At 42.4% G+C, this 24332-nt stretch overlaps 1 long non-coding RNA gene across 3 annotated transcripts in view; it reads right to left on the reverse strand.

Annotated features, from left to right (window-relative positions):
- The window catches only part of LOC123599300, a 64319-nt gene extending 40521 nt beyond the window's left edge, over positions 1–23798 (reverse strand). For 2 of the 3 annotated variants that reach the window (XR_006713092.1, XR_006713093.1), the window contains exons 1-3: positions 22868–23243; positions 20392–20731; positions 8063–8171 (exon numbers count right to left, since the gene is read on the reverse strand). This is a non-coding gene — a long non-coding RNA (uncharacterized LOC123599300). Of the gene's footprint in view, positions 1–8062; positions 8172–20391; positions 20732–22867; positions 23244–23616 lie in introns of those variants that run through there. The other variant, XR_006713091.1, reaches the window with a different exon arrangement.
- Between the last annotated feature and the right edge of the window lie 534 nt (positions 23799–24332).

Consider the following 24332-nt stretch of genomic DNA (forward strand, 5'->3'; position numbering starts at 1 on the left):
GGATTCAACTAAGACAGGCACACCCATGCCCTGATTTCACAGAGCTTAGACTACATCAGGGAAGAAAGAAAATCTAACAAGTAATTATACTCCATTCCCCGAACAGAAGTAATTTCTTCCTCCTCTGAGCTTCGGCAGATCCTCAGACACACTTAGCCCTTTCTACCCTCCAGGACTGTTGTTATTGGTAACGTTGTCTCCCTTGCCTGCCAGGTGGTAAGCACTTGGATGGTAGGGGATTGATTTTATTTATGTGTGAGTCTGCCACAGCCTTTTGCACGTGGGAGACTCTCTGTAAACAATGACTGAGGACATAGATGGAGGGATATGTTAGGTGTGTGCAAGCAATTGCTAGAATTATTTTTGAGAATTAAAATTCGGAGGGGGTGTGTCCATGAAGACTTTATGGTGACTCTTCAGGAGCATCTGATTGTGATCTAAGAATTGATAATTAGTATTTTCCTCCAATGTACGGGCACATAGGAAACACTTCATACATATATTAAATGAATGAACTGAATGAATGGGTTATCCACTTCCGTATTGATCAATGGCTCTCCTGATTGAATGAATTCCTACCCTAAGGTATCTTCAGTAAATGAAGGAGACATACCATGCATTTTTATGGTAAATGAAGACATTTCCAAGCCCACAGAGCAGCTGGAACATTTTTTTATCTTGAAAAATCAATAGACTTTCACTGTTTCTGGTCATTTAAACCAACTCAAATGTAATTTTCTTTATAAAGTAAAACTCAGTTGGCAAAGTTAAGAAGGCTCTTGTTTAAAGTGTGGTGAACTTCTATAAGATATGAATTGGTGATCTTCTTAGGATTCTGCTAATCTAAAATAATTTGCAGGATTGAAAGAAAGTACACCGACTTTCATAGTAATCTAATGAGCTCAATTTTCCAAAACTTCTACCTTTCATAAAAAAACAAAATGGGGTGACTGGATGGTTCAATCAGGTAAGCGTCTGACTCTTGATTTTGGCTCAGGTCATGATCTCATGTTTCATGAGACTGAGCCCCGCGTGCGGCTCTGCACTGACAGGGCAGAGCCTGCTGGGGATCCTCTCTCTCTCTCTCTCTCTCTCTCTCTCTCTCTCTGCCCCTCCCTGATCATGCATCCTCTCTTTCTCAAAATAATAAATAAGTAAACAATTAAAAAAGAAAACAAAGGAAAAAACACCAAAACGAGGACTGAAAGAAGGTATTTTTATACTAAAATTTAGTTCCATTTTAGGAAAACAGTTGGCTAAAATGTTTTATTAAAAATTATAAGACAGTTGGGGAAATTATATTTTTATTTTGTTTCCCACCATCCTTCACTGTTTTCTGTGGAGGACCACCAAGGATGTGCCATCATTTTGTATCTCTTATATTCTTTTCTGTTGTTAATGCGCTAACCACTATGTGATATCCTAGGTGAAGTTTTTAACCAGCATATAACAATATCACTTGGGAATATTGGTTAAATAGTCATTTGTATACACTGATTTCATATTTCTAAGCACTAATGTTTTTGCTTTTGAAACGTGACTCTGCATCTTAACATTTCTACAAGTGGTGATTAAATTATTAAGGCTGGATTTGTCCTCCAATAGACATAAAGAGATTACTTTACTCTATAATAATGCTATTCAGTAAATACAAAATAGAAACCGCTGGGGTTTGTTTTAAGGGTCAAAAGAAGCACAAATGTAAGTTACATTCGAGAGAAGTACATAGTAACAGTAGTAACATATGCTAATGACTTGCACCTTCTAATTAATGGAGTTGTTTATCGGGCTCCAGCCAGCCAGGCAGGAGTCTCTCCTATTATTTTTGGAGGCGTACAATCTTGCAAATTTAAAGTTGTTAGTTGTTACGTATGGGACAAATCCAGTGAGCTCCGTGTAATTCAGAGGAGCCTTTCCAAGCCTGAAGATTCATTTCAATTGTAGATATTAGTAAGATGTGTATTTTTACCATGTCCTTGACCACCTGGTCTTGTGTGTTTCCTGATTTCTAGACCACTGTTGACATTGAAACTCATGTTAATTTTGGGCATTCTCAATGATGTGACATGAAATAAATTAGAACTATCCTGAGTGAATGTGTAGAAAACAGGTCGGCTCTTTCAAAATACTTATTTCTATAAATGAAGGAATTAAAATAAATTGGTTTTCCTCCCACTGAGGTCTGTTAAAGTGAAGGTTTCTTGAGGGCCTATTGCACTCAAATGACTTCAGTTCAAATCCATAGAAAATATGAAGAATGAACAGATGGGTAAGAAACCTGGGTGGCCAAATCAGGCATTTTAGTGGAGTAGATCACAGAGTCCACAGAGTTTAGTGGAGTAGATCACAGAGTCCCAGAATATTTTTTTTCAAGGTTTTAAGTAATCTCTATAGCCAACATGGGGCTTGAACTCACAATCTTGAGAATAAGAGTCTCATGTTCCAGTGACTGAGCCAGACAGGTGCCCCACAGAATCCCAGAGTCGTAAAGCTAGAAGGAACCATAAACAGCTACATGGATGTAGGACTTATGGCTGAGCAAACAAGAGGCCGTGGTGAAGTAATGACATAAGCTAAGGTTACCGGCTAAGAAGTCAGCTTGAAGCAAAGTCTGAGACCTACTTCGGATCAAGGGATCTTTCACCCAACAGGCCTCCTCCTTTAATATTTTGAGTGAAATATGTCTGTGTGAAATCCCCATCTAATTGTTCTCCAAACTCTCTGCTAATAGGGCCATGGTTAACAATGGCATAGCCACTCAATGAAATATTATGCAGCCATTAAAGATAATATTTACGAAGGCCAAGTAATAACACAGAAAAGTGGCCAGAAGGTAATGATTTAAAAAAAAAAAAAGGAGCAGGAAATAAAGCTGTGTATGTAGTATAATGACAATTTTCTTAAGTTTATTTATTTTGAGAGAGATGGAGAGGGAGAGGGTGCTCGTGAAAACGGGCTGGAAGGGCAGAGAGCGAGGGGGAGAGAGAGAGAATCCCAAGCAGGCTCCTCACTGTCACTGCAGAGCCTGACGCAGGGCTCGAACCCACCAACCGTGAGATCATGACCTGAGCCACAGTCGGATGCCTAACCGACTGAGCCACTCAGGCGCCCACATATCCTGGTTTAAAGTGGAAAAGTAAAAACTGTTCTGCTTTGTTCAAAGACAACTAAGGCAAAGTCCTTTTACCGTGGGTCTAAAGATAGTTTTCTGGAGCAGAATAAACACTCAAGCAGAGAGTACAAGCCATCTACTCGGGAAGTTGAAATGAGGGCGCTAGTGGGCTTTTTTCAGGGAGCGGGGGCTGGCCCAGGAGTCTAGAGAATGACCCGGGACCCCACACTCAGCGTGTGCCCTGGAAGACAGGTATATTGAACAGGAGCCAGAGAGGGCATTTCTCCCAGAGAAGACAAACCCATAACTAGAATTCTGCCCAAGCACCAGGGAGCAGACTTGAGCGTTGTGCAGACAGGCTCTGGATCCTGAGAAATGAGGGCCTGACTGAAAGGGAAACTCCTGTGCTCCTCACATCGCTTGGTTACTCATTTAAATAGTTACTATGAGGGGCGCCTGGGTGGCGCAGTCGGTTAAGCGTCCGACATCAGCCAGGTCACGATCTCGCAGTCCGTGAGTTCGAGCCCCGCGTCGGGCTCTGGGCTGATGGCTCAGAGCCTGGAGCCTGCTTCCGATTCTGTGTCTCCCTCTCTCTCTGACCCTCCCCCGTTCATGCTCTGTCTCTCTCTGTCTCAAAAATAAATAAAAACATTAAAAAAAAAATTAAATAGTTACTATGAAACCTTCTGAAGCAGTCCGCTTTCACTATCCCTCTGCTGACACTGGATCCAGAACACCGTCTCTTCCGTCATGCCATTCAGCCCTTCCAAGTTCTCTCCAGTGTTGGATTCCCAATGGCCTTTCACTTGGCCTCCTTGCTCTCCCCGAGGTGGATGCTAACATTTCTTTTCTAACAACATTATTGAGGCATAGTTCACCGGAAATGAACTGCACATTCTTAAAATCTGCATTTTGAAGAGTTTTCACAAATTTATAGACCCATGAAATCACAACTGCTAACAAGACCCTAACTTTCCATCACTACAAAAGATCCTTCGTGTTTCTTTGCTTTCCATCCCTTCTGGCCTCCCCCCTCCCCCAACACCTCTCCACACTTCACTGGTTGCCCAGTGTTCATCTGCTTTCTGTTATTATAGATTACCTTTCATTTTCCAAACTTTTGTTATCAGTGGAATAATACAGTACATACTCTTTTGTATCTGTTTTATTTAACTCCCAATAATGGTTTTGATATTCATTCAAGTTGTTAAAGGCATCAGTAGATGGTTCCTTTTTATTGGTAATTAGTATTTCATTGTTTATCTGTTCATCAGTTGATGGACATTGGGGTTGTTTCCATTTGGGGGGTATTCCAGTAAAGCTGCTATGAAAACTCAGTACAAACGAGTCTTTGTGTGGACATATGTTTCCATTTCTCTTGGGTAAATGCCTCAGGGCGGGGTGGCGAGGTTACATGTTAGGCATAGGTTTATACCTTTTGAAGAAAACACCATTTTCCCTTTTAGGTACCCAGAGCAGTGTATGAGAGTTCCAGTGGGTCCACATCCTTGCCATCACTTGGTATAGTCTTCAGCCACGCTGGCGGGGACATACGGGCATTTTGTGGTGGGTCATGCGTCCCATCCTGGGGTCCCTGTGAAAGAAAGCCCAGAGGAAGACTGCTAGCACCCCTGCTACTCCAGCTTTTCGAGTGGATGGTTTGTTCTTCGTATTTCAGTGTTTGTTCTGCTCTAGAAACATCTTTAGACCCTCCATAGAAGGGCTTGGCTTCTGCCTGAAAATGATGCCAAATGCTTCTTTTCTAGAGCTTCCTCTTCTGTCCTAATCATGAAGCAAGTCAGCACTCATTGACTTTTTACTCTATTCCTTTGTTAGGGCTGCCGGAGAAAAACAGCACAAATGTGGTGGCTTCAAATGATGGAAATTCATTCTCTGACAGTTCTGGAGGCCAGACATCCAAAACCAAGGCGTGGGCAGGGCTGATTCCTTCTGGGGACTGTGAGGGAGAATCCAGTCCACGCCTTCCCTCTCTCTTTTCTGGTGGCTTCCACAGTCCTTGGTGCTCCTTGGCTTGTGACCATATTACTCCAATCCTGCCTCTGTCTTCATGTGACCCTTCTCCTCTTGGGTGTCTCCTCTGTGTGTCTGTCTCAAACCTCCCTCTGCCTCTCTCATGAGGACACTTGGCATAGGATTTAGGGCCTACCTGGAAAACCCACGATGATCTCATCTCAAGATCCCGAATTACATCAGAAAAGACCCTGTTTTCAGATAAGGTAAGATCTGCCAGTTCTAGGAATTTGACATGGATATCTTTTGGGGGATCATTTTTCAACCTCCCACACTTGCTAAGGACTAGGTACCATGCTAGACATCATGATGACAATTTGATTTCCTCAAAAAAAAAAAAAAAAAACTCATGAAGTATTACTCCTATTTTTCAGGCAATACAGTCTTAAAGAAGTATCTTGTTCAAGCACAGTGCCAATTAGAGGTAGAACCAGTCATCAAACCCAGTTTTTCCTGCTTCCTATATTGTTCTTTGCCTCTCTACCACAGAGATTTTAAAACCTCCAGAATCCTGAAAGTCCCATCTAAAATGCATTTAATTGGGGCGCCTGGGTGGCTCAGTCGATTAAGCGACCAACTTCGGCTCAGGTCATGATCTCACAGTTCGTGAGCTCGAGCCCCGTGTCGAGCTCTGTGCTGACAGCTCAGAGCCTGAAGCCTGCTTCCGATTCTGTTGTCTCCCTCTCTCTGCACCTCCCCTGCTCATGCTCTGTCTCTGTCTCCCAAAAAATATATAAATGTTAAATAAAAATAAAATGTATTTAATTAAGTGGATTCTTGGAGTTAGACCTACCAATTTTGCTCCCTTATTGAATGTTCTAAATGGTCTTTGGCTCAGTGGTTCTTAATCCTGGCTACACAGCAGATTCACTCAGAGAGCTTTTTAGAAGCAATTGATGCCCAGTTGACCCCTGAACCACTAAGCCAGATTCTTTGGGGGGTGGGGAATTGTCTAGTTTCTTGGAAGCCCCTCAGGTAATCCTTTTGTATAGCTGGGATTGAGGAACCCTGGGATGCTTTACCAAACCTGTGGCTTCCACGCTGTATACTGTTTTCTTTGGAAGTCCTCTGAGATAGGTTAATTCTATTTAATGATCAGAAATGACCCTCCATCTCAAAGCCCAATTCCTGTTTTATACTTACCCACCAAGTCCCTGGAAACTGAAAGATGAGTGACTTAGATTATTAGCTCATTGGCTTATCAATTTAAGTCCTCTATAGAGGAATGAATGAATAATGAATGAGTGAGCTTACTCCATAGATCTGCCCACTTTCTCTGGCTCTTTTGGTCAATTGTCACCAAAGTGCTTCCTGAAGAGAGAGATCTTATAGACCTTTATCTGTAGGAAGTTACGTATCAAAATTGCATCACCAAAAACTTCACACAGAAAGACCCATCAAAGTAACATGGAGTTCATTGTAATGTTTCTTCTTTATATTAAGAAAGGCATCTCGTTTTCTTCTTTTGCATAATTAGAAGTGGCTGGGAATTTCATCTGATATTTTTTTCTCAAAAAAAAAAAAAAAAAAACTGCCTAAGGATTAAAAGCAAGCATGGAAAAATTTATCTCCAAAGTAAATATTTGGTAGATAGCTGTGGTACCTTAATATTTGCTCCTTTGAACACAGTAATTAGGGAATTTAGATACCTATGTTGATATACTTCAAATGTTCATCTGGAATATCTTATTATGTGTTCCGTATTTGTCAGTGTAGTTCCCATGTGGTTTTGAATATGACTCTGTTGGCCTTTCTTGTACTCGGATTTTATTCCAATTTCCCTCCCCTGACGCACTTCATCCGAGAAGTCCCCGGTTTTCAGGTTGGTCTGTGAAAAACTTACTATGTGTAATCTTTTTGGGTTCGCTCCCTTGTATTATAAAAGAGCCTCTTTGCATATTTTCCATAGAGAACGAAGGGCCACTCAGGGCTGCTCGTCAGATTCACTTTTGTCTGTGTAATCTACCCACTTTGGGAAGACCTAGGAGAAGTTTGGTGTGGTTACCAAGTAATCTCTGAGTTCTTTCCAAACCGAAGTCTCTTTTGCAGAATACTCGACTGATAGTAGTAAGTTGTAATCAAATCAAATCAAATCAAATGCCTGAAGTTGGGTCCTGCTGAATGAAAGCGTCCCTGGCAGGGCCCTTCTGTGGAATAAGAAAAGTTTCTGCATGAAGAATGTGTCACGGGGGTGCCTGGGTGGCTCAGTCAGTTAAGTGTCAGACTTCAGCTCAGGTCATGATCTCGTGGCTTGTGGGTTCGAGCGCCACATGGGGCTCTGTGCTGACAATGTGGAGCCTGCTTGAGATTCTCTCTCTTTCCCTCTCTCTCTGCCCCTCCCTCCCTCACACTTTCTCTCTCTCTCAAAAATAAATAAATAAACTTAAAAAAAACACTTGTCTTCTAAAAAAAAAAAAAGAAGGAAAGAAAAGAATGTGCCATAGATCTGTTCTCTGCCTAGATGCACAGAAAAATGGACCAAGGGTCCTGCACGGTAATCATACAAACTTATTCCCTAGTGCAACTCCAGGGAATCTGAGTAGGCTCTTGAAAACAATAGCTCCCCAGGGAACTACTTTCTGAAAGAATTGTGCAACTTCATTTTTTCCAGAAAGGATTCAGCAGGGACATTTCTTAAAATTTCCCCTCTGGGGGCGCCTGGGTGGCGCAGTCGGTTAGGCGTCCAACTTCAGCCAGGTCACGATCTCGCGGTCCGTGAGTTCGAGCCCCGCGTCAGGCTCTGGGCTGATGGCTCGGAGCCTGGAGCCTGTTTCCGATTCTGTGTCTCCCTCTCTCTGTGCCCCTCCCCCATTCATGCTCTGTCTCTCTCTGTCCCAAAAATAAATAAACGTTGAAAAAAAAAATTAAAAAAAAAAAAAAAAATTTCCCCTCTGGATGTGCCGAGAGGGCAGGCCTCACCTGTATGAATGGCTGGAAAGAGAAGTTCCAGAAAGCGCAATTGGAGGCTTGCCAAGAGAATCTGCATTGTAACTCTGTGCTCAAATGCCCAATGGGTAGAGGGTGTGACCTGAAAAAAAAGTGAGCACATAATAATTTTCCATTTAGTCACATAAGTACAGTTCCCACAGTCAGTTGGTTTGGGTTGTTCGGGCCATGGCAGAACTGATTGGAAAGCCACAAACTTGACCTGATTTAGTTACTAACAAGGCCAAAAGCAAGGGAAAGAGACATTTCAGAGACCAGTGAGTTTGGCCAGATTTATTACTGAATCCGAGGTCGATACAAGGGTTCCAATGACTCTTAGGGCATCACACTTTAAGTGCCCAGAAGTCACTAGTCAACTGGGCAAATCAGCGTAGTGACATTCTTACTTGATCACAAACAATGGATATTTCTCCATTTTATTTGACTTTAAAGAGGGTTGGCCATCATCTATCACTCACTCGAGTTGGGGAAACACATTGCTTACAGGGAGCAATAAATATTTATAAAACGTGGCCTTTGCTTTAGGGGATTTCACAGCCTCAATGAAGAACACATCATTAGTTCACTGATAGAGCTTGGATAAGTAACAAAATGTAGGGCAGAAAGATCTTTCTTTGGGAGTCTTAAAAGGAAGCAAAGTGTCAGTGGCAAACAGGCACTAGATGTGATGGGTGGCTGAAGGGAACCCAGTCTCACAGAGGATGAAAACAGAAGCCAGAATAATGGCACAGGGCAGGTACTTACTATATGTTTGCCAAACAATCATAGTATTAAGCCACTGCTATAGGACTCTTTCAGTGAGCATCAAAATACCCACTTAAATTTATTTAAACAAAAAAGAGGGGATAGGAAATTTATTAATGTTCCTGAAAAACTCAGAATTGCACACAGGCATTGCTGGATGCAGGTACTCATAATACTCAGATTGCAGTCTTTCACTTCTTAATGTCGACTATGACTCTTATCAGCATCAACTGGGTGTTTTATAACATAAATTCTTAGAGTTGGAAGGGGCTTTAGGGGATACTTGGCAACAACTCCAAATTCTTCCTCATGTGTTGCTCTAAGCTAAGCACGGCTCATTGAATCCACTTTGGGTCATGTCCCCATTCTTATACCAACCATCGTGGGTAGGAGAGATGAAATGTTTTGATTGGCCAGGCATGTTCGTATGCTACTGCCATCCCACATCCAGGGGGGTTATGCATGGAAAATATGAAAATACGGTCTGTGTCCAGAAGAGGTAATGGACGTGAGGCCAGAAGAGAAAATAAATCTCCACTATAAATATCATACGCTGTGTATTTACTAAGTGTTAAGAACTGTGCAAAGAGCTTTATAAATGATACAACATTTTATCTACTCAACAATCCCTTGAAGGTAGGATGACAGTCAAAATATTTACACAGTCACCTGTGAATCAGAACAAATGTGGGAAGGCCCCTACACACCTGGAACAGAATCTGGAAGCCCATACTGCACTGGGCATTAACCCCTTATTTACTGGATCATGAGGACATCTGAAGAAGGGAAGTCTTATTGGAGAAACCAAGACAGCTGGGTGATGGGAAAGCACAGAGGGCTTGAGGCAGGCAGGAGAGCCCTAGTAAATGTTCCAGAAGTATTTCATTCTTTTCTAATGGCTGGTGTGGTCATATTAATGCATACAAGAAAGTTGATAGTCATAGATGTAGGGAGTATCTCTAGGTTACAGATGAGGAAACTCTATCACAGAGGTTAAATAACTTGTTCAAAGTCACTTTAGTAAATTGTAGGACCGAAATTCAATGCAGATCTATATGACACTAAAACTCATGCCCTGCAAAGAATTAGAGTAATCCAGAGAGCCTCCATATATTATAGAAAGTGTTTCTACATAAGCACGTCTTGCTCTTGAGTGAGAAACGGGAGGCTACCCTGAAAGACTCATGTGGACCCAATGTACCAGAGTGGCTTTTATGGGTGAGACAGAACTCATGAAGATGCCCAGAAGCCCAAAGCTCCACCTTCCCATCCCCCACTCCATTACCATGGTTACTATTCCATTAAATGCTACTGGGTTATTTAAATGTTCAAGGTCTGGTTCTGGGGATAAAAAAACATAAAATTAGCGGCACAAGCACCGGTCATTTCTTACATCATTTCATGTACAATCTTAACTTTGCTGCAAAAATCCGCAGGAAAGAAAATCTCTTGACAGAAAAGCCAAAAGTTCTTTGAGCATATTTTAGCAGTGATTAAGAATCATTTTTTTTTAAGTCGATTCTCGAATGTAAGCCACTCCCAGCCCTCACCACATTGCAAATTACTCCAAAGCAAGTATAAGCATTAGGGAATATAGAGTTGGTCTTTCTGTAGGTTTTGAGATTGAGAATGATTTCATTCTTTCCCTAACATTGTGGTAGTCACCAGAAGAGTATGGGTGAGTAAAATAATGTCCTTAGATTGTCATTGAGTGGTGGAAACAAGTAGAAAAAAACCCCAAGAATTATAACAGATTGTTAGTGTTTGCTACATGTGAAGGGGTTTTACATGATGGTCTTTGAAGTCATACGGCGTGGGTTAGAATCCCAGCTCCACTACTTACTGGCTGTGTGAACTTGGACTTGGCCTTTAAACAAGCCAAGGTTTAGTTTCCTAATCTGTGACACGGGGGTATAATAGTATCACCCTCATACGGCTGTTTTGAGGATCCAGGAAACAATGCATGTAAAGGCTTAGCACAGTATCTGGTATATTTTATACCAAGTACTCTGAGAATAATCATGAAACAGAGAAATGTGAAGAAGACCAGAGACTTGGTGAAGGCTTCCTGGAAGAACTGTTGTGTGGATGAATTTTGGAGGCTAAATAAGAATTGAAGAGATGAAGGAGGAGGAGGAGCACTAAGGTAAGAAGTGCCAGGTAAGGAAGCATCAGTTAAGTAACGTAAGGAGCGTCACTATAAGAAGACAACAGACACCATGATGTTAGCAGGATGCCGGCTAGGAGGAAGGGAGAGATGAGGTGGAGAGACAGATGATGACATATGTATGGGGGCCTGTGAGACATGTTTTATGTCTGTCATTGGGTCTGTAGCAGTGCCCAGCACAATGCTTATGTGTGGATGAGTGAGCGAATGAATGAATGAATGAATGAAACTATATCTTACATTTCTAAAGCTATGAGGGAGTGGTGGTGGAGAAAATCTTTGCTGCCAGCCCCTCCACATTCCTGTGATAAAAAAAGGCAGATTCTACAAAGATGCTGGGGTGGGATGATCTCGTGACAATGAGGCCTAGAGAAGGGCAACGATGGGAAGCTGTTAGAACCACACTGCTGGTGCAGGGGGAGAGGTAGTGTCTGTGCCCAGTCGGGGGTGGATTTGGGAGGAAGAGCTATAGTCATGGGTGGGGACGCAGATACTACCAGACATGCTTCCCTGAAGCAGGAAGGGAAAAGGAAGCTCTAACCTCCATTTCCCACTTTTCTGGCCCATCAGTCTTCTGATGACGCCTCCCACTGGCCAAACCAACTGGAGGTCAGCCCTCAAAGCAGCCCAAGAGTGTTTTGTTTTGTTTTTTTCCAAGCAGGACAGAGAAGAAGAGAATGGATGAAGATGAAAAGTGTCAAATGGAGAATAATCACCACAGATACCAAGATCATTAACAGATCTTAAGATGTGGTTGGTCTATTGTGAAGCCTGCTTACTGTGACTTAACTCCAAGCGACGTGAATCCACATTTTAAAATATTGTAACGTGAAACTGGGCCACTTTCTTTCACCATACACAAAAAATAAACTCAAAATGGATTTAAGACCTAACTGTGAAACCCGAAACCATAAAAATCCATGAAGAGAGCACAGGCAGTAATTTCTCTGACATCGGCCACAGCGACATTTTTCTAGTTATGTCTCCTGAGGCTAAGGGAAATAAAAGCAAAAATAAACTATTGGGACTACATCAAAATAAAAAGCTTCTGCTCAGCAAAGGAAATAATCAACAGAACTAAAAGGCAACCTAGTGAATGGGAGAAGATACCTGCAAATGACATATCCAACGAAGGGTTAGTACCCAAAATATATAAAGAACTGGTACAACTTAATACCCAAAAGCCAAATAATAGAATTTAAATGGGCAGAAGACATAAATAGACATTTCTCTGAAGAAAACATCCAGAGGGCCAACAGACACATGAAAAGATGTTCAACATCACTCATCAGGGAAACGTAAATCAAAACTACAATGAGTTATTACATCACAGTTGTCAGAATGGTTAAAATTAAACACACACACACACACACACACACACACACACACACACACACACACAAGAAACAAGCATTGGAGAAGATGTGGAGAGAAAGGAACCCTCTTGTACTATTGTTGGGAATGCAAACTAGTGCAGCCACTGTGGAAAACAGTATGAGATTCCTCAAAAAGTTAAAAACAGAACTACCCCACAATCCAGTAATCGTACTATTGGATATTTACCCAAAAAATACAAAAACACTAATTCAAAGGGATACATGCATCCCTATGTTTATTGCAGCATTATTTATAAAAGTCAAACTATGGAATCATCTAAGTGTCTATCAATAGATGAGTGGATAAAGCAGATGTGATATACATACACAATAGAATATTATTTAGCCATAAAAAAGAATGAAATCTTGCCGTTTGCAATGACGTGGATGGAGCTAGAGAGTATTATGTTATGCAAAATGATTCAGTCAGAGAAAGACAAATGCCATATGATTTCACTCATATATGGAATTTAAGAAACAAAACAAATGAGCAAAGGAAAAAAAGAGGGAGAGAGAGAGAGAAATCAAGAAACAGACTCTTAACTATAGAGAGCAAACTGATGGTTACCAGAGGGGAGGTAGGTGGGGGGGGGGGGGTTGGGTGAAATAGGGGATGGGGATTAAAAAGTACACTTATAATAAAAAAATAATAAATTAAATAAATTTAAAATGTAACACAAAAGGGGCGCCTGGGTGGCGCAGTCGGTTAAGCGTCCGACTTCAGCCAGGTCACGATCTCGTGGTCCGTGAGTTCGAGCCCCGCATCAGGCTCTGGGCTGATGGCTCAGAGCCTGGAGCCTGTTTCCGATTCTGTGTCTCCCTCTCTCTCTGCCCCTCCCCCGTTCATGCTCTGTCTCTCTCTGTCCCAAAAATAAATAAACGTTGAAAAAAAAATTTTTTTTAATAAATAAATAAAATAAAATATAACACAATGATATATCATCAAAGATAAGAATCATAAGGGGACCTGGGTGGCTCAGTCAGTTAAGTGTCCAACTCGATTTCAGCTCAGGTCATGATCTCACAGTTTGTGAGATGGAGTCCCTTGTCAGGCTCTCTGAGCTGACAGCGTGGAGCCTGCTTGGGATTCTCTCGCTCTCTCTTTATCTCTGCCCCTCCCCCACTTATATTTGCTCTCTCTCTCAAAATAAATGAATAAACTTAAAAAAAAGAATAATAAAAGCTATCATTAAGAAAAGACAGATTACTTACAAAGTAAAAACAATTAAAATTAAAGTGGACTTTTCACCAAGAAGACTGGATGCCAGGAGACAATGATGAGGTAATACTTCTTAAATGATAAAGGGAAATAATTGTCATATATAATTCTATACCCAGATAAACTATCATCAACAGTGGTGCAAGTGCTAATATGGGCATGGGGAGGGGATGGGCAAAAATCTCTTCTCCCAGATGTACAATAACTCAGAAAGTTTACTACTCTAAATCTCTTTTGTCTACTATAACAAAATACTTTAGACTGAGTGTTTTAAACAGAACATTCATTTCTCAGTTTTCACAAGATCAACATGCCAGCTGAGGGGTGCCTGGCTGGCTCAATCAGAAGGGTATGTGACTTTTGATCTTGGGGTCATAATTTTGAGCCCTACATTGGGTATAGAAATTACTTAAAAAATTTTTTTAATTAAAAAAAAGGGGGGCGCCTGGGTGGCTCAGTCAGTTAAGCATCCGACTTTGGCTCAGGTCATGATCTCTCGGTTTGTGGGTTTGAGCCTCGCGTTGGGCTCTGTGCTGAAAGCTCAGAGCCTGGAACCTGCTTCAAATTCTGTGTCTCCCTCTCTCTCTCTGCCCCTCCCCTGCTAATGGTCTGTCTCTCTCTGTCTCTCAATAATAAATAAATGTTAAAAAAAAAAAAAACTAATATGCCAGCTGATTCAGGTCCTGATGAATACCCTCTTTTTGACTTGCAGATGGCTCTCTTCCTGCCATAGTCTCACATGATGGCAGAAAGAGAAAGGACATTCCCTGGTCTCTTCTGTTTTTTTTTTTTTTTTTCTTAAGTTTATTTATTTTGAGAGAGAAAGAATGCATGTGCATATATGCATGCATAAGTGCAAGTAGGGGAGGGGAAGAGAGAAAGGGAGAGAGAGACAGAGAGAGAGAGAGAGAGAGAGTATATCCCAAGCAGGCTCCATGCAGCTTTCCCTTGTGAGATCTACATGGAGCTCAATTTCATCAATGGTGAGATCATGACTTGAGCCAAAATCAAGAATTGGAAGCTTAACTGACTGAGCCACCCAGGTGCCCCCCTGGTGTCTTCTTATAAGGGCACTAATCCCATCATGAGGACTCTATCCTCAAGACCTCAGATAATTGTAATCTTCTCTCAAAGGCCCCTCCTCCTATGAGTATGACATTGGGAGTTAGGGCTTCAACATATGAATTCTGGGTGTACACAAACCCTCAGTCCATAACACTCCCCCTGCATCTTCAATGAATGAAAGTAAATAAAATACCTCACAGGAAGAAAAAGAAATCCAAGAGGAAGGAATGAGGTCAGAAACAATGATAAGCCCAGAAACTACGTAATGCACATTGGTAAAAGTCAATAAATATTTGTCGATAAAAGCTAACCAATTTCTGTAAAATAAAAATAAACATTGAATTACATTGTGTTTTTTAAAAAGGTAGAACTTATGGGGGCACCTGGGTGGCTCAGTCGGTGAAGCGTCCAATTCTTGATTTCGGCTCAGGTCATGATCTTACAGTGGGTAAGATTGAGCCCCATCTCAATCTCATGCAGGGAGGCTACACCGAACCTGTTTGGGATTCTCTCTCTCCCTCTCTCTCAGCCCCTCCCCAGCTTATGCTCTCACTCCCTCTGAAAATAAATAATTTTTTTTAAAGATATAACTTCTAATAAAACAATAATAAAAGTGTCTGTATTTTACACCTAATAGATGTTAAATTTAGTTGACCATGGCCTGACTTTTTTCATGGCAGCTATAATGTCCTATAGCCTCAGGCTTTATATAATGAACATATCCATTTTTATGACCAGGTTTTTTTTGTTTTTGGTAAATTTATTGATTTACTTTGAGAGAGACAGAAAGAACTTGGGCCCAGAAGGGGGGGGGGGGAGAGAGAGAGAGAGAGAGAGAGAGAGAGAGAAAGGGAGAATCCGAAGCAGGCTCCGCACTGTCAGCACAGACCCTGATGCAGGGCTCGATCTCATAAACCGTGAGATCATGACCTGAGCCGAAATCAAGAGTCGGACACTCAACCAACTGAGCCACCCATGTGCCCCATAACCAGGTGTTTTTGTTTTCTTTTTTAAACTTTTTTTTTTTCAACGTTTTATTTATTTTTGGGACAGAGAGAGACAGAGCATGAACGGGGAGGGACAGAGAGAGAGGGAGACACAGAATCGGAAACAGGCTCCAGGCTCTGAGCCATCAGCCCAGAGCCTGATGCGGGGCTCGAACTCACGGACCACGAGATCGTGACCTGGCTGAAGTCGGACGCTTAACCGACTGCGCCACCCAGGCGCCCTGTCTTTTTTAAACTTTTATTTGAGAATACTTTTAGACTTACAGAAAAGTTGCACTGACTCAGTTTCCCTATTTTAATATCTTACCTTCCTATGGTATACCTGTCACGAACAAGGAGGCAACATTTTTCCTAATGTCCCTTTGCTGCTCTGGGCCCATCCAGGACACCCCATTACATGTAGTCACTAAGCACAGACCACACCCAGGGAAAGGAGCTCCCTCTGCTTAAGGGGAGATATCTACACAAACTATTTGGAATTCTTCTGTACAGTATATTTACCTCTTCTCCCTACTTACTTAGTTATTCGATTATTCTCTCATATCAATATGGACTCATGGATATTTATTTTATGCCTTGGATTATAATCCAGTATTTATTACTCAAATTGTCCCAAGTTTGGCCACTCAGAGCTCTTTTAGGTTGGCTCGTGTCCCTTTTAAGTGGCCCCAATGTTTTGTTTTGGAGCACTTCCTTACCTTCTGCTAATTCAAGATGCTCCAGGCTCGTGTTGCGCCTTCCCTGCCCCAGCCCTAGAATCAGCCATATTTCCACACAGCCTGGTTTCTTTATCACGACTAGCTTTCAAACAACCCCAATGCAAAAAGAATGCTAAACTCCTATGAGCAGAAGCACATCATTTCCAGTTCCTTTTGACAGCAGAGCTCTGTCCTGTCACAAAATGTGCTGCTGGTGGGCTAGCCCATGGACAGCACCACTGACAAAACTGTTTTGACCAGCTTTTAAAAATTCAAGATGCCTGGGCCATGCATGCACCTGGGGACTCGGACTGAGGAGGTCTGAGATAATGAGCAGATGCTTTAAGTTCCATAGGTGACGATGACGAGCAAACTGGCTTGCAGACAACATAAACTGGCAGCTTTAAAATGTTTAACTTACTGATGAATGGATAAAGAAATTGTGGTTTATATACACAATGGAATACTACGTGGCAATGAGAAAGAATGAAATACGGCCCTTTGTAGCAACGTGGATGGAACTGGAGAGTGTTATGCTAAGTGAAATAAGCCATACAGAGAAAGATAGATACTATATGTTTTCACTCTTATGTGGATCCTGAGAAACTTAACAGAAACCCATGGGGGAGGGGAAGGAAAAAAAAAAAAAGAGGTTAGAGTGGGAGGTGGGAGAGAGCCAAAGCATAAGAGACTCTTAAAAACTGAGAACAAACTGAGGGCTGATGGGGGGTGGGAGGGAGGGGAAGGTGGGTGATGGGTATTGAGGAGGGCACCTTTTGGGATGAGCACTGGGTGTTGTATGGAAACCAATTTGACAATAAATTTCATATATTGAAAAAAAAATAATAAAACTCAACACCCAAAAAAACAAATAATCCAATTTAAAAATGGTCAGAAGACAGGAACAGACATTTTTCCAAAGAAGACATCCAGATGACACATGAAGATGCTTAACATTACTCATCCTCAGGGAAATGCATATCAAAACTACAATGAGATATCACCTCACACCTGTCAGAATGGCTGAAATCAACAACCCAAGAAACAACCGATGCTGGGAAGGACATGGAGAAAAAGGAATTCTTGTGTACTCTTGGTAGAAATGCAAACTGGTGCAGCTGCTGTGGAAAACAGTGTGGAGATTCCTCAAAAAGTAAAAATAAGACCACCCTATAATCCAGCAATTGCACTATTGGGTATTTGCCCAAAGAATACAAAACTACTATTTCAAAGGGATACATACACCTCAATGTTTATAGGAGCATTATTTACAATAGCCAAATTATGGAAGCAGCTCAGTCCCATCAACTGAAGAATGGATAAGGAAGGTAGATAGATAGATAGATGTAATGAAATATTATTCAGCCATAAAAAAAGAATGAAAGCTCGGCATTTGCAACAACATGGATGGATCCAGAGAGTATAATACTAAGTGAAATAAGTCAGCTGAAGAAAGACAAATACAATATGATTTCACGCATATGTGGATCTTAAGAAACAAAACAGTGAACAAGGAGAAAAAAAAGAGAGAGAGAGAAACAAATCAAGAAACACTCTTAATTACAGGGAACAAACTGATGGTTACCAGAGAAGAGGTAGGTGGGGGGATGGGTGAAATAGGTGAGGGGGATTAAGGAGTACAGCGGCCATAATGAGCACCAGACGATGTATGGTATTGTAGAATCACTATGTTGTACACCTGAAACTATTATAATATTGTATATTAACTAGAATTAAAATGAAATTTTTTAATTAAAAAATAAAAATTCAACCTACTTCAAAAAAAATTTTTTAAATAAAATAAATAAAATGTTTAACCTTTAATAACCTGTCATTTATTGAGCAACTACTATAGGCTGCATATATGATCTTATGTCATCACCACAACCCTAGAAATTGAAGTTATAATCCAGTGTCAACACAGGTTGAGTAATTTGCTCAAGGTCACAGAACCAGTGCGTCCATTTTGACCCGGTTTTAATCAAAGTCACAGCTTGTGCACAATTCTCTGTCATGTTGCTTGCCACGTAAATGTGTTTCTACAACATGGCTTGTAAAGGCAAGCGGCACTTCCTCTCCGTAGTTTGCTAGCCATTGGCAACAGTTCACTTTCCACATTGCACGGCCATTTATCCTTTTCCACAGTAGCTGAAATAATGCATTGTGTACAATTGAGTAGCCAAATAAAATGACCCCAGACTTTGATAAATTTGCTATTAAAGGCTATTTAGTGGAAAGAAGGAAAGCTAAAATAAGACAGAAAGGAGGAGCACGGGGTAGCTCAATTGGTTAAGTGTCTGAGTTTCAGCTCAAGTCATGATTTCACTGTTCGCGGGTTTGAGCCCTGCATTGGGCTCCGTGCTATCAGCAAGGTCCTGCTTGGTATTCGCTTCCCCTCTCTCATGTGCTCTGTCTCTCTCTCTCAAAAATGAATAAGTAAACGTAAAAAGAGAGAGAGAGAGAATGGAGAGAGGAATTTGGCTTAAGGTCATCCTAAGAGCAAGGCAAATTTGAGACCCCTAATCATGAATGAAGTTGTAAAATAATGATGTGGATTTTAAGCTTTTTAAATTCCCTACGACAGCAAACAGAAGGGGGTGACAGAATCACGAAGCAAAATCATTTTGTTTTCATCTCTCTGTCTGCTGCCTTTATGAACAATACTTCTGTATTTCCCTTTTCTCTCAGTCTCCTCTAACCAAAATGTTATCTGCGTTGAGTTTTACATTATAGATAATACTGAATTGTAAAATTGAAATGCCTTTGAATGTATCCAGCCCAGGGGTTTTCCAACCCTTTTGAGATCAGTGGGGATTTCCCTGTTTCTCAAGATGGAGGACAGGAAGGGAGAGGCAGCTACGTGCGGCCCTGCCCTCCCTTCGAGGAGTCCCGACGAACCCCAGGATAGGACCCACTGTACCAGACAACCAACACAGCCTCGAGAGACCCACGTTGACTGGATGGGGGCCCCCAAGTGCTCCTTTCCATTGGATCTGAGAAGGTCATGCACAGGCCATTTGTGGGCATTAAGGACAAGGAACTGGGCTCTTCTCCCTCCAGGACAGCATGGCTCCAATTAACCCTAGGGTTTGTAATTCGTACCCAGTGCTGATATGTACACAGTATTGCTGCACTTGAAAGAAAAAAAAAAGAAAAGAGAAGGAAGAAAGAAAGAAAAGAAAGAAAAAGAAAAAGGAAGGAAGGAAGGAAGGAAGGAAGGAAGGAAGGAAGGAAGGAAGGAAGGAAGGAAGGAAGGGAAAGAAAGAAAGAAAGAAAGAAAGAAAGAAAGAAAGAAAGAAAGAAAGAAAGAAAGAAAGAAAGAGGAAAGAAGAAAGGGAGGAAGGAAGAGATTTTTTGTTGTTACATGGTTCTTGATTTATGTATTTTCCCCCCTGCTTGTTACTAGACTATAATTTTTTGAATTCCCACCCCTGTATCCCTGTACCCCTGAAGAAACCCCATCAGAAAATTTAACAATGCTCGTTTTGAGACAATTGAGGGCTGCATGTGTTTTCTCAAAGCTTGATAAACCTTTAGAAGTTGTTGGACAGAATGGGGAGGCCCTATCCAGACCAAGTGAATCAGGATTCCTGCTGAGGATTGCGCGGTCACAAACTCCTTCCCCAGGGGACATTTACACATGCTAAAGTTTGACCTCAACTGATTGAGAGTTTAGATAAAATTCTGTGAAATAATGGATGTGGATCTGCTTGGTACTAGTTTTCTCTTTAATGGGCAATTCTTTTAAAAAATGCTACGCAAAAAATTCCATATATGTGATCAATATCAAATTCAGATAACCTACCTTTAAAAATGGCACAACACACCTGGGGAGACCAGAAAGTAAGGTCACCTGATGCACATTCATGTAGGGTTCCTGTGGATCTGCAGCGAGTATATTTGCTAACTCACGGCGGCATGCTGTCTAGTCAATAATTAGCAGCCTGTTAGGAATCCTATAATCACAGCACACAATTGTGACAGTATTCAATGCTCATTATGTGTTAGAACATTTATCCCACTCACCTTTTCTCATCGATGTATCCAAGAGAAGGCAGTTTTAACAAAAAGCCGATCTTACGGACTTGAACAAACAAACAGTTGAACAGTTCAGAGTGAAGATGAATAATTTCAGCCTCCGGATCCTGAAAAACTGGAAGGTGAGCTCTCCAAGATGAAATAATTAATGATTTTTGGAGGAGCCCATTGCAAAGATACCCAAATATTGCAAAACATGCCATCTGTGTTCTTCTTCCCTTTGCTACAACACCCTCTGTGCTCCAACAAAAATAAAATAAATGAATAGACTTGATGTTGCACCTGATATGAAGTTCTGACTCAGCCCCATTGTTCCAAATGTTAATACCTGATAAAGAGACATAAAATAGAGTTCATTAAAAGTCTATTCAGTATAGTATAATACAAAGTATAAACTGAAAGATGTTTATTTTATTCTTTACGTGGTTTGTCATATTGTGGTTCAATAGTATAAAGTTGCATTTGTGTAAGTTATTGTCAGTAATGGCGTATATTAAAGGCACATAAATTTTCAGTAATAAAAAGAAGATCCAGTAGAACTTGAGCAAAAGATTTGAACAGACCTCTCGCCAAAGAAATAAAGAGAGGCAAACGTGTTCAACATCGCTAGCCAGGAAAGACATGTGAACTAAGACCAAATGAGATACTACTATATACCCATTAGAATGGCGAAAAAAAGTTTTTTAAATTGACTTTATTATATACTAGACCTCAAGTCTGGACTTGTATTAAAAAATGCCTGACGTTACTAGGTGTTGGTGAGGATGTGGGGAAGCTGGAATTCTCATTCACTGCTTAACACGACGGAACTTTATTCTCTTACAGATCTGCAGGCCAGAAGTCCAACATCAAGGTGCAGGCAGGACGGCTCTCCCTCGGGAGGCTCTGGCAGAGAATCCTTCACCTTCCAGCTTCTGGTGGCTTCCAGCTTCTGGTGTTCCCTGGCTTGTGGCTGCCTCTCTCTTCTTGCTCTCCTCCACGGGTCTACCTCTAAACGCCCCCCGCCCCTCCCTTATGAAGACATAGGAGTTGGCCCTCAGGGCCCATCCACATAACCCAGGACAAAGCCCTCCTCTTGATCCTTAACCCAATCACATCTTTTGCCACACGAAGTAATTTTCACAGGTTCTTGAGCCCACTACACAACCCAAATGTCCATCAACTGGTGAATGGAGAAACAGATGGTGATATATACGTGCCATGGAATATTACCCAGCCATAAGAAAGAACTAACTCTTGATAAATGCCATCACCTGGATGCATTTCAAAAGCACTCCGCTAAGTGAACGAAGCCAGATTCAAAAGGCTATAAACGGTACGCTTCCATTTATCTGATATTCTGGAAAAGGCAACAGTGTAGGGATTGGAACCTGATCAGTGGTTGCCAAGAGCTGGAGGCGTATGAAGGGGCTTGACTTCCAAGGGACACAGAGAACTTTTAGGGGTGATGGACACGTTACATATATTGCTTATGGTGCTGGTTATGTGACTACACACATTTCGAAACTCATGAAACCGTGCATTTAAAATGGGTGAATTTGGGGCGCCTGGGTGGCGCAGTCGGTTAAGCGTCCGACTTCAGCCAGGTCACGATCTCGCGGTCCGGGAGTTCAAGCCCCGCGTCAGGCTCTGGGCTGTTGGCTCAGAGCCTGGAGCCTGTTTCCGATTCTGTGTCTCCCTCTCTCTCTGCCCCTCCCCCGTTCATGCTCTGTCTCTCTCTGTCCCAAAAATAAATAAACGTTGAAAATAAAATAAAATAAAATGGGTGAATTTTATGTTATATAAAGTTGACCTCAATAAACCCACTTTTAAAAGGCCTATCCGTGAAATTTCGATAATTTCTTGCGTTTAATCTGTGATTTTTTTTGAGCTCCCAATAATGTTCTGACAGTGTGTTATAATTTTTCACGTTGTTCTGCAGTTTTGTTTTTCAAGTCTGGAAAATTTCCTTCCCTCCTCCGGTGTCTCCTCCTTAGAAAACATTATTGGCCACTGTGACGAAGGTAAGAAGAATTCTATACCAAGATCTCATCTCTCAAGTGACACGGAAACCCTCTGTTTCTGGAATGTCTTGTAACTCCCCCAGTCCTGGGCATTTCTTCCCCAGACACCACGTCCATCTGGTTAATTTATGCGCCCTCCTCTCTCTCCATCTAGATCCCTACTCCACAGTGACACCAAAATTACCTTCCCAAGAACCAAATCTGATCATGTAATTTTTAGGTTTAAGAATAATTTTTGCTCTCTTTCCCCCTGTAAAGTAAATCCATATGCTATGCCAGTTAGAACTCTTAATAATAACCTCTTAGACTCATCTTCCAACCTCATCATCTGCCACCTTCCATAACGTACCCTCTGTGCTTCTGGCTTCTGAACCTCTTACTCTTGTATACAGTGCATTTCATATTTCCGTATTTTTGCTTATATTCTTTCTGGTTCCCCGTATTTCGTCCCGGCCGCTCACCTCATAAGACGCTGACTGGCGTGGGCCTCAGGCCACTACCCATCTCTGAACCAATCATTGTGGCAAAGGGATGAGGGTCCTCTGATGGTTTGTACCAGCCACTGTCAATGCCACTGCACGTGAGAGTCACCCCACACTCCAGGGATTGCCATCCAGTTGCTATTGGAGTTTCTGGGCATCAGAGATCCTTCCCAGGCGATTCTAATGTATAGCCAGGCTTGTGAACCACTGGCTTGGACCAACCCAAAACAGTTATAAGAGGCTGCCGCTCATCGGGGCAGGTGTGGCTGGATACCCAGAAGGTAGCCACGATGCCACCTACCAGCAGCACACTGAGTTGCACGGCTGTGCTCTGTTGATGTGGCAAATGCCTCCTGAGGAGTGCTACCCTGAATTTGGTAACACTTTAAAATAATTTTTTTAACGTTTATTCATTTTTGAGAGACAGAGAGAGACAGGGCATGAGCAGGGGAGGGGCAGAGAGAGACGGAAACACGGAATCTGAAGCAGGCTCCAGGCTCTTAGCTGTCAGCACAGAGCCCGATGCGGGGCTCAAACCCACGAAACCGCGAGATCACGACCTGAGCCACAGTCCAACACTTAACCCACGGAGCCAGCCAGGTGCCCCTAAAATAATTTATTAGTCTGAGCCCCTCTATAAATTTGAAAACAGCACTGACTATTTTCTGGACATTCATTTGGTTTCATTTACAGGTAATGTTTGGTGAGCATATGCATCCGGGGATTACCTGTCAGCAGTTCCTGTGGCCTTTGTCCATTGGATGGGAACCCCTACCTTCATGCACCAGATGCCAGCTTTCATAGGCCTCCTGTAGGGATAAGGGACCTGACGGTCAAAGTAGGTATATGGGTCATCAATAGAGATGAAGAGGACTAGGCACTTCCCCTGCCCTCCCCGCAACACACACACACACACCCCACGGGCGAAGTAGGAAAGGCAGCTCGGGAGCCCACCTACAGCGCAAAGGTGAGGAGTGGAGAGCTAGGTGAACCAACTGGGCATCATCACACCCACTTTTGTTTAAACTATTTCCCAGCCTGCCCGCCCCCTCACTTCATTCTTTCTTTTCTTATGGCCAGGGAACTAAGAATGCAGTTTCCTCAAAAAACGTTCTAGAAAAGCCCATCCCTAGCGCGCCCCTGACTAGGTGGCTATCTCAAGGCAGTGATCGCGGTGCGTCTACACAGCCTTTCTTGGGACCCCTTAGCGGCCTCCCTTTGGCCCCAGCCGCGGGAGGGCTACCCCTCCCACCCCGCCCCGCGCCACGCCGCACCTCCTTCCCACCGGCGGAGGACCCCCTGTGGGGGATCCCGGAGAAGCCCTCGCGCAGCCCCGGACCTCCCCGTGGGAACGCGCCCGCGGCCGCCCTCCCCCAGGGCCCGTGCCGCGCCCCTCCCCGCCCCCGGGGCCCGGAGGCGCGGCCTGTGATCGCGTTCCAGGCAG

This window comes from Leopardus geoffroyi, chromosome A1, assembly GCF_018350155.1.
Source record: "Leopardus geoffroyi isolate Oge1 chromosome A1, O.geoffroyi_Oge1_pat1.0, whole genome shotgun sequence".
Classification (NCBI taxonomy): Eukaryota; Metazoa; Chordata; class Mammalia; order Carnivora; family Felidae; genus Leopardus; species Leopardus geoffroyi.